This window comes from Myotis nattereri (genome assembly GCF_964212035.1).
Source record: "Myotis nattereri genome assembly, chromosome: 4".
Lineage (NCBI taxonomy): Eukaryota > Metazoa > Chordata > Mammalia > Chiroptera > Vespertilionidae > Myotis > Myotis nattereri.
The window spans coordinates 42,109,339-42,114,688 of record NC_138079.1 but is presented as its reverse complement, the minus strand read 5'-3'; the positions used below and the strand labels follow the sequence as shown (position 1 = coordinate 42,114,688).

Genomic DNA, 5,350 nt, shown 5'->3' with positions numbered 1-5,350 from the left:
CGACCCCCAAAGGGGTCGCGACCCCCAGGTTGAGAACCGCTGCATTAGAGGAAAGATTCTGGATTATCCTATCAGCTTGCATAAATTTATAAAAAGGATTTTGGAATGATATTCTGGTATATTACTCCACCAAACAAACAAAGAAACAAAAACACCATTTGAGAAAAATGTAGAAAACAAAAGTCAAATGGTTAAATTAACAATGCTAAACCCATGCAAGGATTATTATATAACAATTAAAATGTTTTTCTTAATCTGTAATAATTTGTAAGAACAAGTATAATAATAAATGGGAAAAGGTAAGTTACATAGAGTATGAAGAGGAAAGGCACACCTTCATTTTTAAGATCTAAAATTAGAAAAGAAGATAGATGAAATAATAGACTATTTTTCTTTTTCTACTTTACTTTCAATTTCTTTAATGATCATCTATTACTGTAACAACTTACAAATAAGTTCAGGAGAAAGAATGTAGCTTAAATTTTATTTTAATAATATGTGTAAAAAAGGCCAAATCTTCACAGGGCTTAGAATTAGGAAAAAAAAAAAATTTGACTTTACAAATCTAGAAAAAAACTGCTTTGAATCCAATAACCTGTGCCTTAGCGTGTAAATCACCACTTTTTTCTCACCATTTTTTCTCCCACATTATCTGGAGCAGATAAGTGAACAATTGGAGAACTGTGTGCCCGTTGGTTATCTTGCTGAAAGGAGGCTCTTGGTAAAAGTTTACTGATGGAACAATAAGGCCCTTACTGCTGGACCTTTCCCAAAATTTAATCAACCTACTCAATGCACAAAAGCACAAAACAATGTTCAGAGGTTTAAATCCAACCCTAGCAAGGAGACTCCCTACATACCATCCTTTTTCTTACCAGTAACATTTGCCCATTAATGGCTTAGGACTAAACATTGATACTGGCATTAATTGTATGTTAAATGTGTAATTAATTTACTGTTGATCAACAGGTATAAAAATGCTTCTGGAAGGCGATCGATGCCATCATTAATAGGAGTGTCTTTGTTTAGGGTACTAGCTGGCCACGCCAGAAAGAACAACCATGTGATTTAGGGTGAAGACTTTGAGTCATGTGGTATCAGTGGATGTGGAGACTGAATTCAATCATGTGGGTAATCAATCAATCCATTATTCCTATGAAATGAAGCTCCAACAAAACTCTGACACCAATTCATGGATATTGTCAAATACTGATGCTGGGATGGTAATGGATCATTACTCCATGGGAGAGGACAACAGAAGCTTTGCCTTAGGAACCCTCCCAAGCTGTGTCTAATGTTTCCCTTCCTTTGTCTTATTTTAATATGTATAATTTCCCTGTCATAAATCATGATTGTAAGTATAATAATAACGTTCAGTGAGTGCTATGAACCCTTCTAGTGAACTATTAAATTCACTAGGTTTGGGTGGTTTTTAGAATCTTCCAAACTTCCTGGTAGTGTAGTGATAGCAGTCTTGGAGAGTGTGCCCTCAAACTTTGCAGTTTGACCAACTCCAGTCATGTAGAAAATACATAAAAATGGGTGTGATAATTTGGTCCTCACACCATGTTTTGCCAACCCCTGTTCTAGCTCATTAAAATATCTATACAGTGTAAGTGTACATATAATTTATTGTGATGAATGTAAAGTTCATAATTGTGTCCAAACAAGCTATATCTTACCAATCAAAATAGACTCTTTAATTGTCAAAATTTGCAGAAATTTTATATATACACAGAATAACTGAACTGCAACATATTTGTGACAAAATTGATGCTGAAAATAAAAAGATACTTATTTTCTTATGTGCACTTTCCTCTTATCTGCCCATATTAAATTACATTTTTAAAAATGTTTGTGCCTTGCCTTACCCGGTTTGGCTCAGTAGATAGAGTGTCAGGCTGTGGATTAAAGGGTCCTGGGTTTGATTCTAGTCAAGGGCATGTACCTTGGTTGCAGGCTCCTCCCCAGCCAGGCCTCTGGTGCAGGGGGAGAGGAGGGAAAGAGCATGCAACAGGCAACTAATCTATGTGTCTCACATCGATGTTTCTCTCTCTGTCTGTCTCTCCCCTTCCCACTCTCTCTAAAAAGCAATGGCAAAATATCCTCAGGTGAGAATTGAAAATAATAATAATAAAATAAATAAATAAACAAAAAAATGTTTGTCCCTTTGAAGAACTACAGTACTTTGCAAATCAATTTAAGTTTCCCACCATGCTATAGTAGAAAGCAAATAATCCCTTCAGCATGTGTTTAAGACTCCTAAGCAGCATTATAGGAATCATGACATGACAGCAACAAAAACCACAGAATTTTCCCAAGAAACAGGAGAAATTTGTACCTTTGGCCCATAAACAAAGCGATGCCAAATACCTGTTTTAACATATAAACATTTGTTTCCATGTCTTGATGGTCAACTTGTCCCTTCAATCTTGTCAAAGAGATTGTAGAGAGAAACTCATATGGGAAGCAGGCTGCATTCGCTTTAAATCTGGTTTTCATTTGGTATAAACTCAGTTTTCTGTGTTTATCATATTCTGCTCAATATTAGGCATTTTGGAGATGGTAATAATCTCACTATTTTATAATTAACTATTAACCATGGGTAATTTATTTCTTCAGTTGCATTTTCTATAGTAGTTGTAAAGTACCACAAGCTGTTACAATTTAATTGCCAAGTTAGCCTAGCTGGCATGAATGACTCTTCCTATGTGACTGACATCTACAACTAAAATATCTGCTGGCTAGATAGTCCCATCTATATAATATGAAAACACAGCCTAACCCCTAATCAATTTCCCCCCTTTGGAGGTGGGGAAGCTGTTTCACATTGGCAATAGTGCCCACTTGCACTCAGCTTATTGCCTTGCATGTGACTCTCTACTCAGCCAGAATGCCAATTTAATTTTCTGATAACTACCACCAAGCTGACTTCAGGAAGAGTACAGAAGGAGGAAAATTCACATTCGTAAACTACTGTCTCAGCTATAAACACAGCCCGATTCCTAATTCCCCACATGAAGAACCTTGGACTGTAGCACTTAAAAATTTACTGAAGGCTCAAAAATATAAAAAGAGAATTAGAACATACAAAAGAAAAAAATATAAAATGGAAATTTAAGTATTGGTCCTAGAGTCAGTCAGCCACTGCCTGCACTACGGATCCTCTGCAGCCATTTCCCTCATTAGTCCTCAGTGTGTCACAAGTAGCCAAGGTCATCCTGTCATCTACGGTTATGTGTCTCTATCATGTCCTCCTCACCCAGAGTCTGGTCCTGTTGCCATCAACCAAGAGAGAAGATGAAGCCCTTTCTTCCTCTAATCTAACCTAAGGCCACCTTTATTTTTTTAAATCATTTTAAGTATTTAATTACAAAAGTGAGCACTGACTTTCTTTTCTCTTTTAGACACACACACAGGTCTAATGGCCAAAAGGTGCAGAGGAAGTGAGCTCCTGCTCCGCCCTCTGCAGTACCCATCCTGCGGTTAAAACTGCTGCCAGCCCTCCCTCGTTTCCAACAGACATAGAAATCCACAGTGGCTGCTTTCCAGCTACAGCTGTAATGCATTTTGTATTTCAAATAGTGTGCATGTCAAAACAAAATGGTCGTTAATGGTCAGGGGTACATCCTTCCCACTGGCATCAGTTCCTACTCCACAACAGACACTGAGGAGACCTTCTGGTTAGGAGTAACTTATGGAGAGGCAGCATGGCTGGAGTTGGAGTGACCATCTGCATCGATGCACTGTGGTGTCAGAGTGAGGAGAGAAGTCAGTCAGGAAGGCTTGGAGGGCACAGTTGCAAGTTGGGAGTCTCTCCATGAGACAATGAAGGGGAAATTTTCCCCAACCAGGTTTTTTTGGTGCCAAAAAGAAAAAGAAAAAAAAATCAGTTCAAACAGTATTGAATTTGCAAACTTCTCCCACCAAGACAGGTCAAATAGAGCAGTAACAATCTAGATCTTTCCAGGAAGTGAAGGTAGAGCCCCTGGCATTCCTCCTGACAGCCCTGTTTGGTCCTAGGAGTATCTGCTGCTGCTGCAGTTGCTGCGGTTGCTCCATTTGAAACTTCTCAGTCTCAAAGAGAACAGGAAGAACCAGGATCATGAAGGAAGGTGTCCCGATCCATAAGGCTGCCCTGGAAACCTGTACATTTTTTTGAGCCACAAAAAGGGAGAGATAAAAAGTGGCTCCAGCTGGGGACCAGATCCTCTCTGCCGTTAGACCCCAGAGTCTCTCCGGGTCTCATTGGGCTCATCCTCTTCCAGCTCCTCCTCAGTCTTCTCCACATCACCTTTCAGAAGCAATTCGTCGGGGGGCAGGGGAGCACCTGGACCAGGGGCAGCGACTATGGCAGCCATGGCTGTAGGGGGGACCACCTTCATTCTTTCTCCAGAAGAGATTTCCCAATCCACACCCTCAGAGATCCTTTGGTCTCCCCCTAACCTATGAAAAGTGGCAAGTACACATAGTTGACAGTACGGTTCCCAACATCTGACTTATCCATTTACAAGTGGCATCATATGTGAGGCATTAATGATCCACTATGTGGTAGGCTGTAACAATCCAGTGCAGTTTCATTTCATGGTCCTTCTTTCATGCAGTAAGGAAGAAATTAGACCTATGTGTCCTCTTTGGCATGGTCCTAGTCTCATGATTCCATGTGAGGAAATCCTATATAATAAAAGGCTAATATGCAAATAGACCGAACAGCAGAACCACTGGTCACTATGATGCACACTGACCACCAGGGGGCAGACACTCAACACAGGATCTGCCCCCTGGTGGTCAGTGTGCTCCCACAAGGGGAGCGCCGCTCAGCCAGAAGCCAGGCTCACAGCTGGCAAGCACAGAGGTGGTGGCGGGAGCCTCTCCCGCCTCTGCGGCCGTCAGACATCCCCTGAGGGCTTCCAGACTGTGAGAGGGCGCAGGCCAGGCTGAGGGACCCCTTGAGTGCACAAATTTCATGCACTGGGCCTCTAATAACTGAATAAAAAGGCACTCTCATCTCTCAAGAACAATTCTTTTCAATTTAGTACAGAGATTTTTCCTCCTAACTCTGTAGTAGCCTCATTCTAGAAAGACATAGAATTTATATTTCTAAACAAAATTTATCTCAATTGGAAACATCTGCATTCTGTTTGGTGTGTCCATAAGAACAATGGCTAGATACTTGTTTGTAACAAAATGATTTTAGAAGTTCATCAAAGGAGCCACACCCAGAATAGAGAAGTGAAGACCGATGGGGGAGGCTAAGACCAACAAGTAGTTAGCATAATTATGCAAGAAGTCTACTGGAAGGCTAATGGACTTTGATATTCAGCAAGGGCTGAAAATCAGCATAATATTG

The 5,350-nt window shown here is 40.4% G+C and overlaps 1 pseudogene across 1 annotated transcript; it reads right to left on the bottom strand.

Annotated features, from left to right (window-relative positions):
* Window positions 1-3,956: 3,956 nt before the first annotated feature.
* On the bottom strand, window positions 3,957-4,361 carry LOC308518824 (mitochondrial import receptor subunit TOM22 homolog; annotated as a pseudogene). The gene has a single exon. The product of its transcript is annotated as a mitochondrial import receptor subunit TOM22 homolog (transcript).
* Between the last annotated feature and the right edge of the window lie 989 nt (window positions 4,362-5,350).